This window comes from Puma concolor, chromosome E4 (genome assembly GCF_028749965.1).
Source record: "Puma concolor isolate L17-30 chromosome E4, mPumCon1.1.hap2, whole genome shotgun sequence".
Taxonomy (NCBI): Eukaryota; Metazoa; Chordata; class Mammalia; order Carnivora; family Felidae; genus Puma; species Puma concolor.
In genome coordinates, this window is record NC_141683.1 from 23,337,214 (window position 1) to 23,354,579 (window position 17,366).

General features: G+C 35.5%; 1 long non-coding RNA gene across 1 annotated transcript in view; it reads left to right on the plus strand.

Moving 5' to 3' along the window:
• Positions 1-17,366, plus strand: part of LOC147572495 (uncharacterized) — a 631,584-nt gene that overhangs the window by 394,289 nt on the left and 219,929 nt on the right. The window contains exon 4 of the long non-coding RNA XR_015245880.1: positions 8,195-8,248. This is a non-coding gene — a long non-coding RNA (uncharacterized LOC147572495). The remainder of the gene's footprint in view (positions 1-8,194; positions 8,249-17,366) is intronic.

A 17,366-nucleotide genomic window follows, 5' to 3' on the forward strand; every position in this document is an offset into this window, starting at 1 on the left:
TTTATTAAAGTTTTAAATCCTATAAGCAATTATGCTTAGTGTATTATGCTATAATTTTTAAATTATCCAGTCCACCAAAAGAGATTCCCTTTTCAATCCATATGTTTATTTCTATCCATGTCTTATCTCTTCTTCCCAACCTTCTTTTTCCTTGATCAATCATGTAAGTTCATTGATGTCAAAGCTATTACAAATGATATTGGAATAAAGTGAAAGGATATGTGGAAGGTGAAGGCAGTTAATGTAGACAAATCTCTTGTGAATATTTACTATAAAATTAAAACAAAAAACCTGGTAATGGCAGAAGAATGTAATGAGAAAGATTGCTTGTTCCTCTTTTGATTTCTGGGATCATGTTTGGGTTTTGATTAGGATGAGTGGTTTTGAGACAGAGAGGGAACTGGACTCAGGTCCCCTCAACCCTCACCACAGAATCCAGCATTTCTTCACAGCTGAAACCCTACACTTCTTGAGTAACACATCTTGTGGGAATGCAGAAGCAGGGTACTTACCAAAGGAGGGACTCAACTACAAAGAGTGGCAAAGACCAAACTAAACCAGTCTGAGCCAAGCTGGACCCCTGTGCTGACCTTTCACTGACTTTTTCCTTCATTATAATAGTAAAAATCATGCCCAGGGGTGGAGATTTGACGTGTTAATGAGACTTGCAGTGCAAATTCTGTCCACTGCACCTTTGTGACCTAGTGACGAACTTCCTGTATCTCTCCCCAACCCTTGTGTTTACGCATCACTCCTTTCTTGACTTAGTTCTTTAAAACTTTCCCCTGCCTTTGTTTTGAGAGCTAGCATGGAGGATCCTTTCCTTTGTGCTGACCCCTTTGTGATGGAGCATAAGCCCCAGTAAAAGCCTTGACTGGAAATTCCCATTTGGCCCCAGTCAATTTCTATTACTTAGAAAGCCCAAGGACCAGAGTTGGTAACAATTTTAGAGCATATTTATAGACTAATTGGCATATTGCTCTAGAGTATACAGAAAGGAATGGAAATAACTGAAAATGGTGAGTGGTAGTAAATTTCAAAGTATATATGAACAGACTGGAATTTGAACAGAGGTATAGTTCTTCACTTTTAAAGGTGGAAAAAGAGAATATAAGCACAAATGAAAGTAAATTTGTGGATTTGGTGGTGACAAACAAAATGGATTAACTGAAATTTAAGAAAAGGATAGCAGCTAAAATAGAGGAAAGGGGAGGGGGTAAGCAGTTTCAAAAGAAAGAAAACAGAAACCTTAGATTTGTAGAGGCAGAGTAGGTTTACTGCACTGATGAGATTTTAATTAATTTTTAATAAAGACATGTATTTGAATGATTTTCTTCTGTATAAGCATTATACTTGATTATATACATTATTGCCACTTTTCATATTGAGACGATGGCGCTTCCACTTTGGGTCATAATGCAGTAAGCACTAATGGACTTGGGCTACCACTAATTTACCTATATTTGGAGTTCCAAAAAGAAGAGACAGTAGGGCAGAAAAAAATTGAAAACACAGTGACAGAAATTGCAGCAACTTTGGTTAAACTGTCAACATTTAGATCCAAGAAACTGAAGGAATCCTAGCATAAAAAGGAAAGAAAAATGATATGTAGGGTCATCAGAGTGAAATCACTAAAAAATCGCTGGTAAAGGAGAAGTGTTAAAGGAAGCTAGAGAAAAGGACACATTATATGCAGATGATCAACTTTACAATGACATCGGACTAGTCTTCAGAAACAATAGAGTTTGGAAAACATTGAAATGACATCCTTAAATTGCTAAAAGGGAAAACTGTCAAAAAAAAAAAGATTCCTATATTTAATGCAAATATTCATCAAAAAAGGAAAAACAAAGATGTTTCCTGATTGAGAAAAGCTGAGAGAATACTTTGCCAGCAGACCTGGTCTGAAGGAAATGTTAAATACAGTTTTCAGGCACTCAGGAAATTACATCCTATCTACACTAAGGAATGATGAACAACACAAATAGTAAGTATGTGGTTAAATATATCTGTGTTTTTTCTGCTTTTAATTTTTTTTAATGCAAGAAAAGGTAGATTACAGTGTTTCCAAGGTATGAGTGTAATGATGGATGCTAGAGTCTAAATAATAAGACTGAAAACCTATCAGTAGAAGGCTTATATACGATGTGAATGATGTATTAAATTGGTCAGAAATCATAATAAAGTTTGTAAAATGTAGTGGGTTACTCAAGTATTAGTCTATAAAAAACAATACAGACATCTGTGATTTTGGAAATTTGCAATTTTTGTATGATTACTAATTTCTACCTTATAAGCACTTGTGTTGATGGTTGACTTAAGGAAAGCTATTTGTGGATGTAGACATTACATATAATTAAGGCAGGAGATCATTAAATCCAGGTCTCATGGTCTCTTCGGCGATGAAACCAAAATCCTAAAACAAAGGTTTTAATGAATAAGATAGGGAGGTTTCAACCAAGAACCCCCCCATTGACTGCCCATAAAATGGAAGAAAGGTTCACATATTCAAATACCTTCAGCCTCAAAGGAACAGGAATTTTGCAAGAGAAAGTTGAAATAATAAATAAGGAGGACATCTTCTGATCTGAATGTACCTGTGGTATAAGATACATTTCAGTGAATTATAATATCTTCATAAAAAAAAGCCATATATTTGCACACATACATACATATATTTATATATATTTTATTCTGAGATGAGTGGATAGGTTAGAATTCAGGATTCTCTTGATTTCCTGTAATTAGACATTTAATTAAGGTTTTACCTGAGGTATCAACATACAGTGGATTTTAAATGCTTAAGGGTAATGCCAGTACTCCAAGAAACAAGTTAAAGGAAATTATTAACATTAAAGGAGGTGAGAATCACTTAGACAACTCTTAAAATTCTCAGGATCGAAAAGGTTGATCATGTGTAAATCATGGGAGTATCCCATGTGGAACACTTAGGGAAAATATTTGCTCTAGGTGTACATTCTGAACAAGGAAGTTTTATCAGAAGATAATGGGACGCTAATAGAAAACATTGATATAATGTAGAGTGAAAGGAAATAGTCTAAATGGAGAGTAGATAAGGCTGCTGAAGGAGAGGAATTATATCGCCCCCAGTATCTCGTCTAATGAGTGTCAGTGGATCCTCAGAGGAGCTATATGATGAGCCAGTGAAAGAAATAGTTTTAAATATCACGCAGGTCTAAAAAGAAGGCATCTTTCAATTGTTCCATTCAAGTAAGAAATTCAGTTCCAATCCCAGAGGCGTTAGAAACTGTAGCTAGCCAGAAGATTGGGAGGGGGCAGAAGGAGAGGTGAGCAGGAAAAAGAAAAGAGCCAACCACACTCCCTTCCATGAAGGTGTCAGCTCCACTGATGATAGGTTCTAACTAGAGGAATAAAGAGGAAAGTGATACTTGTGAATGAAGAGTAAAGTTTTAATTAATATGTTGAAGGGATCATTTAAAATGCTGAAATGAAGCTGGGCTTGATGAATGAAGTTACCAGAGAAGCCTTGGGCTTTGCCAGAGTTTTCATTTAGTTACAAGAAAAATAGTTTTCTCATCATATAAATATTAAACAGAAAGTGTGGGAGAGAAATACAAACTGTATTTTTATTAGGTGTCACTTATTGTCCTTGTTCAAAGTACAAATTACATCCCTTTAATGCATTTTCCCAGGATTTCCAGATAGCCCGAGGTATTCATTGAATATATTGGAAGGCTCCCACAACTAATTTCAGTTACAGATTTAGTACACAGTTAGAGATTGTTATTTTTCGGAAAGATACCTTTCATGGGTTTATACAAGTATTCCAGTGAAAATAGAAAGTGCTCAGATTTCATAGTGAGTAGCATTAGGGTGAATAATCTAAACCACACTTTATTCATATACAAATAGAATGACAATAATTACCTGGTAGGATTGCTATGAGGTTTCCAGATAATTAATCCAAAGGAATTAATACACTTCTATTATTTAATACACGCTCTTATTGTATTGTTATAGTTGCTTTCACAATCAACATTCTCTACTCATTGTCATGAATTACTTGGTTAGATACATATGGATAAACTATGAAATGATCTTCAATTTTACTTGATTTCACGTTTGCTTGTATAGGGGCGCTGACAACACTGACTCTGTCTTTAGCCCTCCATCTTGTTCATGCCCTCCAAATGACCTCCCTAAAGGCTACACATTCCAGGCCCACTGCCCTGACCAGAATGCAGGGAGGCTGACCTTCCCTAAAGTGGAACACAGACGACTCCACTTTAGCTAACTAGCAGAGATCATCTGGTGCACAGATGGACCCATTTAGGTAACTACCCTTTGACCTCACCACAATGCCACTTGCTCTGTAAACGCTGTGGGTTAAGGTCTGGACTTGGTGGAGAAAATTTGAGTAGTGCTTGAATCGTCCCTTTGCTGGATTCCCTCATCAGTAAGGTACCCTGAATGAACTCTGTGTAAATTGTATAGAGTAGCTTGCTTCATTTTTTGGTTTCAAAATGCCTTCTCAGTCTGGAGGATACTTTATGGTCCCTCCTCCACTTTCTAAGCTTGATTACAAAACTTTTTTTGTTTAATTCTTTTTAATCTTTATTTATTTTTGACAGAGTGAGAGAGAGACACACACACAGAGTGTGAGTGGGGAGAGGCAGAGAGAGAGAGAGACAGACAGACAGAATCTGAAGCAGGATCCATGCTCTGAGCTGTCAGCACAGAGCCTGATGTGGGGCTCAAACTCACTAACAGCAAGTTCATGACCTGAGCCGAAGTCGGACACTTAACTGACTGAACTACCCAGGTGCCCCATTTAAAAAAATTTTTTTAATCTTTATTTATTTTTGACAGAGAGAGAGAGCGAGCGAGGGGCAGAACAAAACTTTTAATTTGACTGCTCAAAATAGGGAAATTTTGGAATGTAAGAATGTAGCCTATTAAATATTAAACGATTGTGGAAATTGCATAACATAGCAGTATATTTTTTAAATCATGAATTCACTAAACAATGTTTACTTTCTCTGAGGTATTTATAAAAGATATAAAGGTAAACAACGTATTTTAAAAATAATTTATTGAGGGGCGCCTGGGTGGCGCAGTCGGTTAAGCGTCCGACTTCAGCCAGGTCACGATCTCGCGGTCCGTGAGTTCGAGCCCCGGGTCAGGCTCTGGGCTGATGGCTCAGAGCCTGGAGCCTGTTTCCGATTCTGTGTCTCCCTCTCTCTCTGCCCCTCCCCCGTTCATGCTCTGTCTCTCTCTGTCCCAAAAATAAATAAAAAACGTTGAAAAAAAATTTAAATAAAAATAATTTATTGAGGTAAAATTCACCTAACATATAGTCACTATTTTAAAGTGTACAATTCCAGGGTGCTTTTTTGGCTCAGTTGGTTAAACATGACTGTTCGTTTCAGCTCAGGTCATGGTTAGTGAGATCTAGCCCCACTGATTGGGCTCTACACTAACAGCGGGGATTCTCTCCCTCTCTCTCTGCCTCTCCCCTGCTTGTACACTGTCTCTCTCTCTCAAAATAGATGCATGGATGGATGGATGGATAGACAGACAGACAGGAAGAAAGAATGATTCCATGGCATTTAGTCTATCCACATGGTTGTGCACCCACCACCACCATTTAATTACAAATATTTCTCACAATATCTTGATTTATTTGAAACAGACAGTACTGTATTTTTAGTTCTATTATTTGATAATTCAAGTAAACAAGAGAAAAAAAATTAAACCATGGATTAAGATATTTTCATAAATATTTAATCTATTCATTATCATCAACACTGCTTATTAATGTATGGTAGCAAAAATATTTTTTTTTACACTGGAGAGAAAAACTAATTAGATGCAATCATTCAATTTAAAGGAAGTGTGTTTTATCATGAAAAGTATTTAAGCATCATATGAAAATGAATTTAGAAGTGAGTCACGTGCATGTCATGAACATTGTAGAAATAATAATGTTTGCTTCAAATTTAAAATCAAAACCAATCATAATTATATTTACTTTGAAATGCTACATAGAAAGTTTCGTTTCGAATGCTTTTTGATCTCTATGACTTTTTATTGCCGGTGCAATGTGTGATTACATTGGCGACATGTGTCCTCTTTCAGTATCTGAACTAGCCTAACTGATATTGAGGGAGGCGGAATGTATCCAGGGATAGTTTGCTTTCGTAGGATAGAGCAGTTAGAGCATGACCTGAATACCATCGATTTCAGAAGTTGGACGGAAGGGAAAGTAGAAACAAAGTGCGACTAAAGGGTTTGCGTTGCTGATAGATTTCTTTAGCAGTTGGCGTTTTCTGGCACTGGGCACAGGTTCATACTACTGGTTTCTTAGCAGTATGCACTTTGTTTCGTTCGTTGGGTCGTCGTCGATTGTTGTTGAGTGTGATGGAAGATTATGGAGGAAAGGGGAAGAGAAAATAACAACCTATGGAAACAGAAATTCTAAATAGCAAGAATGTTGTAGACTTGGAAATGAACTATGGGAATCAAAAAGATAGGCAAAACTGCCTGAATTTCAGGTGGTCTGTAACTAAACATGCATTACACAGTTTCTATAGAGTCTAAGAAGTGGAGTTACAATTCTGAGGACGGATAAAGTTAAAACAGAACCTGAAACTGAGTCCCTCTTTTTCTGTGCAAAAGTACCTTAAAGTAGGGCATCCTCCAGATGAGAATTTTTTTTTTTTTAATCAGAACTCTGAGCCAGCACATCGCATAGCACACACTTCACACTTTCAGGTTATAGTTTATTAAACATGGGATGCGTTGTAAAATTAAGGACAGCTATATAGAAAAACTTGCTATGAATAGCTGAAAAACTGTTCTATTAACTTGCAATGTTACCTGCTGAATAAGGGGCATTCTTAAATTTAATCTATGTTTGCACACTTAAAAACACCTCTTAGGAGTAATAATGGCAATTGTTATATTATTTAAACAAAACTGAAGGAAATGTTAACTTATTATAATCAAGCTGAGTGTTACTGCTGTTCAAGCATCAGTACGTAACTGGGTATTCATTATGCACTTTAATGTTCTGTACAATAAGAAAATGTACTGTTTGGTTGAATGGATTTTGCTTAGAGACACCAACTTCATATGGCAGCAAAATTAAACTCTGCAAACATGGCAAACTTTGTTTATTCAGTTGTCAGACTAAATGACCCCATAATGACAGAAAGGTATTCTAACTTTGATTTCACCAAAAGTTTTGCGACTTTAAAAATATTTCAAATGTTATATTATTAATCAGAAATTTTTAAGTTTATTTTTTGAGAGAGAGAGAGAGTGTGAGTGGTGGAGGGACAGAGAGGAGGACAGAGGATCCGAAGCAGACTCTGTGTTGACAGTAGAGAGCCGAAAGTGGTACTCGAACCCATAAACTGCGAGATCATACCTGAGGTGAAGTCAGACGCTTAACTGACTGAGCCACCCAGGTGCCCCTAATTAATCAGAAGTTTTAAAAATATTAGAGGTATATTTGTTCTGCTGATATGAATTAAATTATAAGTAATATTTTTAGAAAATTGCTTTTATCACTTTACATGACCATGGTAAATTTCCAAAAGGAATATTTATAGACCTTTTTTGTTTATTTTTAATGATTTTATAGCATTTTACTTATGTTTCTAACTTTACTTAAATGGTTCCATATGCATTATCTTAACTACACAAATGCATATACCTCACACATTAACACACTCAGCTTATATCTTTTCTGTTTTGTCTTTCCTATAATTGAAATTTTTATTAAAATATATTCATATCTCATAGTTATGATTGACCCATAAGAAGTAATAGATTTCTAAAATATTAGTTCTGAGAATCTTAGTTTTTATAATTTTATAAGGAATTATAATTTTTTGGCTGCTTCTCAAATTTTCTGAAATATAATCTGGTGCTATTTGGGAGGATATTGCATTAGCTAGAATGGCCATTATAAAGTTATAAAATAAGATTTTTAATAGTAATCCTAAATTGTTCCTTGTTTAATTGGCAGTGTCTTTAGAAATTTACGATGTTCTATTACATGTACTGTGTTGATCTGAAGTCAATATATGTATGAGATTTCTGAGTGAAAATGAGAGTAAAGGAGAAAAATAGAGCAAAGGAGATTTTACTGTCCATACTCGTTGGTGCTCTTTCTCTTCTCACCAAATATCCCTTCTTTTCCCAGAGGGAGAAGCCAGTGAGAAGAAAGAACATTTTTTCCGCAGATAATTCTGAAAAGGTAAGTGTTCTTTTTTCTATGTGAAAAGAAATTGAAAGAGTGTAAGAGATAAATGCTTGGCTCCTAAATGTTATTTATTCATTCAAATAATAGCTGGTATATATTAAGGCAGTGGAAATAAGCAATGCACATACGAGACAAAAGTTCTTATGTTCACTTTGTTTTCATTCCAGTGTATGTTTATGTGTGTGTGGGGGGGTAATAAGTACATTTAACAAGTAAACCATATAGCATGATAGATGGTATTTAGTTGTGTAGGAAAAAGGAATTAAGAAGGCTAAATGGGGGCACCTGGGTGGCTCTGTTGGTTAAGCGTCTGACTTTGGCTCAGGTCATGATCTTGCGGTTTGTGATGTTGAGGCCCACGGTGGGCTCTGTGCTGACAGCTCAGAGCCTGGAGCCCGGTTCCGATTCTGTGTCTCTCTTTCTATCTGCCCCTCCCCACTCATACTCTTTCTCTCTCTCTCAAAAATAAACATTTTAAAGATTAAAAAAAATAAAAGATAAACAGGGAATGCCAGGTGGGTATGGAGGATGACACTTTGAGTTGAGTGTTTTGGACAAGTCTTAATCAGAGGTGACATTTGAACCATGAAGTTCAAGGGAAGACCCTCTAGGGAGACAGAATAGTGCATGCAAAGACTGTGAAGAGGATGCTTGTCTGGCATTTTCCAAGAAAAGCAGGGAGGTTGGTCAGAAAAAATAACTGCCTTAACGTTTGATAGACATAATCTGTAAAACTCTGGGTCTGGTAATCCTTTGAAAATCTTTTTGATTTATTTTCATTTAAACCATCTGTTCAGGTTGTCCACGTCTTTATGAGTCACTCTTGGCAATTTGTATTTTGATAGCAAATATGCTATCAATTTGAGATACTTACTAGAATAAACTTCAGCTTTTGTCTTTAAATTGCATTCACCTACTTTTAGGGTTTAGAAGTGTCTTCCTTTGAATTTTTCATGTGATTCTCCTGCCGCATTTCTTTGCAGAAGGCTTTAACTGAATTTTTGTTCAAAATAATTTATTAAATAAGTTGTCAATATACTTCAGTAAAAATGTTAAATAAATTAAAAAAAAAAACAAAACAAAACAAAGTTCCTGCCACATGGAGCCTCATAGTCTGGTGCAAGGATAAAAAACAAACATCAGTAAAATATAAATTATGTGAAATAATGACAATGCACATGAAGAAAATAGCTAGAGAGCCTAAAAAATTGGTAAGGATAACTTGCAGTCTTAGATTGTATGGCCAGGAAAGACCTCTACAAAAACCAACAGAGTGAACTGTTTGGATATCTGCTGAAATTTTTCTTGGTGATTACCCTGGCACAAAAATGTGAATCTAGGGTAAGGCCACTAATAATCTCTTTGTTTTAGTTACATAATTATTCAGCTCATTCACAGCTTTTCTTTAAAATGTGAATGATACATTTATTTATTTCTCAATTTTTGGCATCCTGTAACTTCGCATTAATGGGATTGTTTAAAAATATAATAATACTAATTAATTATAAAATAGTAAACATAATGTATTACTGATAAGTTATAGTGCAAAATAAGAAATGTGTAATGAAGTATGTAATACACATATATAAAAACAATTACATATAATGACACATAAATAGTGAAAACAGGTAAGAGTGAAATATTCGAGAGAGGAAATGAAAGTGTCAAATGCTGTGCAATTCAACAAAAACTCATTCAAACAGAGCATTTTCTCTCCATTAGTTTGTTTAGACTCACCACAGTTCCATTCATATCTAGTTTTAAAAAGTACTTCTATAAGCAAAGCCCTGCAACATTATCTTAATGTTATGTTTATGCTGATGTTTGTTCATCTGCTACATCTTTTGGTTAGTTGTATTAAATAAACATTTAATGATAGAAAAGTAAACTAGAGAGGTAGTTTATTTTTGTGAAAGCTGCATTGAACATGAACTATTCTGATGACTAAGACGATCTTTTTTAAAAAAAGAGGAATCTAGCAAGTTAGATTGAATGAATCTGCCAAATATTTTATCATAAAAACCAAATGTTCGGAGTTTTCAAAAGCAACAAAAGAATGCGGGCATGGAAAATCCATCATCAGCTAGTGTCTCAATTCTGAAAGTTTTATTAATCAGGTGCATAAAGTACACATTTAGAAAACTGATGTGGATTCAACTAGACTTATTCTGATGATAATTTCAATATATACAAATATTAATCATTATGTTGTACATCTGAAACTTATATGATGTCATGTGTCCATTATGACTCAGTTAAAAAAGTGATATTTGATTTTGTCAAGTTCTAATAAGTGTACAGAATAATGCACGCATTTCCCTGATCATTCCACTGCATAAAAGTTCAATTTCCTAATTATATTTCAAAGAAGGCAAATCACAGATTAAAAAATTAATTTAGAAGCACCTGTTTACTTTAATAAGGTAATATGTAAAACTGATTAAATTGGTGAATTTAACATAATGTACTGAAGCATTTGTTCACTTTTTTAGGTGAAAAATATCCCCATCGCCCAACATATCCAGACTTCTCCCAGGGAGATTCTTGAGAAACATGCTGATTAATTTAATTGTAGGTGATTTTTTATTGTCACAGACAATTTTAAATTAAAACTTAGTGTTTTATCATAATTATAGATTCACATTCAGTTGAAAAACATAATGCAGAAACTAATCCTGTGTATCATTTACTCAGTTTCCCACAATAGTAACTTCCTGCAAAACTATCACACAATAGCACAGCCAAGATGTTTATACTAATACAGTAAAGGTGGAGCTTCTTTCCATCACCACGAGGATCCCTCATGTCGCCCTTTTATGATCACAACCACTTTCTTCCCACCCACACTCCCCCCTTAGTCCTGGGCAACCACAAATTCTTCCTCCAATTTCATAATTAGGTTTTTTCAAGAATGTTAAATAAATGGAATTATAGAATATGTAGCCTTTTGGGACTCAATTTCCTTTACTTAATTCTCTGGAGATCAAACAGGTTGAAGTGTGAAGAATTTCTTTTTCTTGCGGAGCACTATTCCGTGTTAGGTATGCACCAAAGTTCCTTGATCTATTTACCAACTGAGAATATTTGAGTTGTTTCCACTTTTTGGCCACTTCAAACGAAGCTGTTTTATACAAGTATTTGTGTAAGTTTGTATGTGAACTGAAGTCTTTGTTTCTGTAATAAATGCCCAGCCTTGAAATCACTAGGTCATACATTAGTTCAAGTTCAGCTTTTTCAGAAATTTCCAAGGCAGTTTCCAGAGCATCTGTGCCATTTTACATCCCTGCCAATGACGTGTTAGTGACACTCATCAGCAGTTAGGGTTGTCACTTCTTTTAGCCATTCTGGTAAGTGTGTGGTAGTACCTGATTATGATTTTAATTTACATTTTCCTAATGCGTAATGATGTCGAATATCTTTTTATGTACTTACTTGTTATATGTATATTTTTGGTGAAGTAGTACTTCATGTCCTTTGTTGATGTAATTGTGTACTTTTTAAAATTTTACTTTGAATTTTGAGAGTTCTTTATATGGTCTACATACTAGCCCTTGGATGGATAGGCTGTGTGTCAATATTTTCTCTCAAGCTGTAGCTTGTCTATTTTTCCTTTTCATAGAGCCTTTCACAGAGGGGAAAAATTGTTTTGATGAGCTCTAATTTTCCGTGTATGGACTGAACTTTCAGTATCAAATCTAAGAACTCTTTACCTGGCCCTAAATTTTCTCTTATTTTTTATTTCTAAAATGCTTTACAGCTTGACATTTTACATTAAGCTCTGTGACCTATTATGTGTTCATTGTTGTAGAAGATGTGAAGTTTATAATGAAGTTCATTTTTTTTTTTTTTTTTTACTTTTTAGTTTTGTGTGTTTTTTTTTTTTTTGTTTTTTTTTTGTTTTTTTTTGTTTTTTTTGTCTATGGATGTCTAATTGCTCAACCACTTTTTTTGAAAACATTGTCTTTCCTTGGGAATATGTTTTTAGGTCTATCTCCAAGTTCTCTAATAAGTTCCTTTCATCTGTGCTCTCTCCCCCTAACATTATCAGAATCTACCTTACTCTAGATGTACAAGTTATGAAAACAGGTAAAGTGATCTCTTCTATTTCCTTTTTATCGAGTTTTTACTTTGTTTGTTCTTTTAATTATTTTAGCTATTCTAGTTCCTTAGCCATTCTATTAAAACAATTTAGTATAATCTTGTCTATGTCTATAAAAATTCACTTGGGGGTTTTTGGCAGAAACCATATGTGATGATTAATTTTATGGCCACCTGGATATGTATCTGTCCTATGGATGTGTACCATGCATATCATATGCAAATACATATCTTATAATTTTCCAAAAATGAATCAAAACTCATTCTGAATATGCATTTAAAGAAATGATGATTCTAAGGCATTATATCTAAGATTACCCAGCTAGATATTGACAGAATTGTCACTGAACTCTAGCTCTCTCTTATGTCAAGGTGCCTGCTCTTACTTTCCATATCAGCCTATATTCTATATACTATCTCCCTAAGATGGACATGATCTCATATATGGTTGGCTGAATAATTGCCCCCCTCAAAGATGTTTTTCTTTTATTAAGTTTATTTATTTATTTTGAGAGAGAAAAAGAGAGTGCATGCACCAGGGATGGCCAGAGAGAGAGAGGGAGAGAGAGAGAGAATCCTAAGCAGGCTCTGTGCTGTCAGTGCTGGAACCCACAGACCCTGGGGTCATGACCTGATCCAAAACCAAGAGTCAGACTTGTAACCACTGACCACCCAGGCATCCCTCCTCAAAGATGTTTATGTCCGAATCTCCATAACACATGAACGTATTACCTTGCATCATAAAAGAGATTTTACCTATGTGATTAAGTTGAGGTATTTGAAAAAGGAGAATTATCCTCTTTGTAGAGTGAGCCCAATGTAATCATAAGGGTCACAAGGGAGACAGCAGAATCAGTGTCAGAGAGAGAATATCTTAGCCCTGAGGCAGAAGTCAGAGAAGAGAGAAGATGTTAACTGAAGGCATGATGATGAAGGAAGAGGCCACTAGCCAAAGAATGTAGGTGGCTGCTTGAAGCTGCTAAAAGGCCACCGTTCTCCTGTGGAGACTGTAGAAGGAATACAGGCCTCCAGATACTGCTTTAACGCCTCGGATTTTTCACCCTGACTTCCTGAACTTTAAGATGCTAATTTGCGTTGTTTTAAACCACTAAGTTTGTGGCAATTTATACAGCAGCACTGGGAGACTCCTATATCATGGTAGCCCAATTGTCTTATTATATAAGTGTCAGCTTTTTACCCTAGCATCCCAATGCCACCACATTCTGGGGCCATATGTGTATAGTCTTCTATAAAACTTTTTCACTGATGCTGGATGCACTATCCTTTGGCCTTTTTTTTCGTTTTGTTTTGTTTTGTTTTTGCATTGGAGTTTTTGCTTACATTCACCCTTAACCATACGTACATTCTCATCTCTGTTTCAAAGTCATTCATCAAAATTCCATTGTAATTTATAATTCACCTAGATGTTTCCATTTAGTTATTATTGATTTTATCTCTTTCCCTCTGTTTGAATAATAAGTGCCATTCCCCATCTTGTGTGGGCACCTGTTATATATGGGCTGCTGCTAAAGTCTTGTGTGAACTTCTTGCATTCCATCCATTTTCATGAAATGAATTGCAAGCATTTGAGAGAAGTCTTGTTCACATTTTAGCCTTGAAGAGCTTCAGCAATCTTCTAAAGCGAGGGTATTACAAAGAACAGAAGCCACTCAAATTATTTTTTGATTTAAAGGAGATAGTTATGTAAATAAATATTTGCTTAAAAAAATCCATTCAAGAAGAGACAAAAAAAAAATAGAGTCAGGACAAAACAGCTAGCTGAACATCATGAACTAAGAACATTTTCTTTCAACAAATGGCTCCATGATGGGTCATCTTATTTCCTTTCATCACCAATTCCTCCAAAGTATTTGCCTTCCTCTCATATTACCGAACATACTGATCTAAATGTAACTTTTAAAGGCCTTTCAGTTCAAATGTTTCTAATTACAGGCTCTATGGCTTTTAGTTCAAACTATCATTGAGTGATAAAGAATCTGATTAGTCAATGATTTGAATGTCTATAGTAAGGTGCAGCCCTGGGTTCAATTAGCTTTCCATATGGGTGGGGACGGGGTAAGGCATAACATAGTATGAACTTTTACTTGAGTGTGAATAGCAAAGCTTAACTGCCAGATGAATGGATAAGTACATGCAATTTGACAAATGTCTACTCCAAAGTACAAAATTAAATGAAAATAAAAATAGTACCTGCCCTCAAAAGATACTTTTGTTCCTAGTTTCGTGATTTGGATAGTCTGTTCTTTGGATTTCAAATTAAGTTTTAAACACAGGAACATGTCAGTTTGTGTTATCTTGCCTTCTTAGCCACTATCAGAGACTGCATATAAAGCTGGTGTATTTAAGTCAGAATTTAGCAGTATAATCTGGGAGCAGTATAATACAAGAGCTTATGATGAAAGTAATTATACTTTTATTTGCTTTTTAAGTTTATTGGTTTAATGATATTAGCCCCTATTTGCTTAGTTATTTTATATTAGTGTGATACCAATAAACAATTAGGTAACAGAAATGATCGTTTTATTCACAGACATCCTTATAACTAAAATATAACAAAAATCTATGAAAGGTTTTATATGCACTTATTTCATTGAATTACCTCCATTTATTAGCTGTATATTTGGATCATTCAGAACCCTCTTTAGGCTTATAAAAGGTATGTACAACATAAGTAACAGCTTTTAAAAATACACAAACACATTTTTTTTTATGAAGCAAGGGATTATAGAGTCAATTTGAGTTACAAAAATTTATTTAAAATAAATAATATTAAAGATTTTTCTGAAGTACCATGCCTAACTTTTATTTCAAATTGCAATGTATATATTATTCATTTATTCTAATTTCAACAAATTCAATAAAACATCATTAAAGTTCTACTAAGTCAATATTAAAGTGAATTACAACTCTTGTTTATTTTTTTAAGTTTATTTAATTTTGAGAAAGAACAGAGAACAAGCAGGGGAGGGGCAGAGAAAGAAAGACAGAATCCCAAACAGGTTCCATGCCATGAGTGCAGAGCCAGATGCGAGACTCCAACTCATGAACTGTGAGATCATGACCTGAGCCGATATCAGGAGTTGGATGCTTAACTGACTCAGTCACCCAGGCGCCCCACAACTCTTGTTTATATATCAAAGTTCTGGTAATTGAATCAGCCTAAAAATGAAAATCTTGGGTTTTGTTCGTAACTATGTTGCTACCTCACATATATGTCCCCATTCACTTCTTTATTTGTACATACATATTAGTGTTCACCAGGGTACTCTTAGCCACAGTACCACTGTGGATTGCTTCTGATTGAATTCACCTAAACCATGATAACAACTACTGAATTTGTAAATCTAAAATCTGTTATCTTCAGTCCAAAGTTCTCTGTTGAAATCTTGAATCCTATCTCAATTCCCGAAGTACCTATACTCTCCGAGTTCACATAGTTCACTCTGAAACTAGGGCATTAAAATTGAACATAAAGTATTTTCCTTTACTTCTGCTCTAGGTATTCTGCCAGATACTCCTTGTAACTCTCTCTGAGGTGGATTATTTGATGCGCCACCACATCGAGCATCACAACTGAGAGTTTATTTCCCCATGACCGGGAGTGCTGCTAACAGTCCCCACCCAATTATCAACTCTCCTTGGAAAATGCCTTTTCTGAAAAAGGCATTTTATCAAATGCCACTTTTTCCTCCTGGGAAGCTCACACCTACTGACTGTTTAATGTGGGGGTATGAATATCAGCCTCTTTACTGAAATGGAGCCATTCTAAGGGCTTTCTCAGCTTCAGAGCTCCATGTGGCGTCAGCAAAGGCTTTGACTGGGACCACAGCTTAGTTCAATTTCTCCCTCTACCCAGTCCTATTCCAAACTCATCCTGCAACAGGATGACAAAGTAGACACTAACAGATAAGAGTGTGGAGTTGGATCACATATTAACTTGCCGGTAATAAGGACGCCATCATCACTGATGGAATGAGTATACATAGTACCGGCACAACAAAGCGTAGTGATTGTAAATTTTGTTATTGTGTTACGGTGAGATGGAGTTCCTATTGGGAGTGTACTGGTAGGTACAATACATCGGGTTTTGGAAAATATGGTGAAAGAGTAACTGTAAGGATAGTGGGATTATGTGATTATTGCTGGGTGTGAGGGATACATTTAAAAAAAGATAAGGGAAACCTGAGAATGATTAATCCCAACTATTTGCTAAATGTGAAAGTCAGGGGCCCCCAGTAACATTTAAAAACATTTTTTAACATTTATTCATTTTTGAGAGATCATTTTTGAGAGAAAGCGAGAGAGAGAGTGTGAGCGGGGTGGGGGGCGGAGAGAGACAGAGACACAGAATCTGAAGCAGGCTCCAGGCTCTGAGTCCGACGTGGGGCTCCAACCCATGTACTGAGAGATCATGACCTGAGCCAAAATCAGATGCTTAACCGACTGAGTCACCCAGGTGCCCCAACCTTCAGTAATATCTGTTGGGATGCACACTGGGTGTTGTATGGAAACCAGTTTGACAATAAATTATATTTGAAAAATGAAAATAAAGAGGTTCTTATCTGCTGCAGCTGGAAGGAAGAAATCTGAGTACTGGGCATCTATTCTAATAATAAGAGTAGCAGATTCCCAAGGCACTTAAACTCATAATTGAGGTAGATCTGTTATGGCTGGTGAGATGATTGGTTGGGAAAGAATAGGACCCTCATACATGGTATAGAAGACTGGGTTTATGTACGTGAAAATCTTGAATCTTCAGATAACTCAGAACCCTCCGGGCCTACAGAAGTGGACCACATTTCCCTATTAAGGACTGTATTGCTTGAAGGCAATGCAAAGACTTCCCCTTGGTAGTACAAAGTAAGCCTTCACCCACCTTCCCTCTTAGCCACTAAGCCACTGGCTAGAGTTAAGTCACAACATAATTTCACTGTGGATATAGTGAACTTGATAAAGGATTAAATAAATTATACCTCCAAATACCTGCAGAATC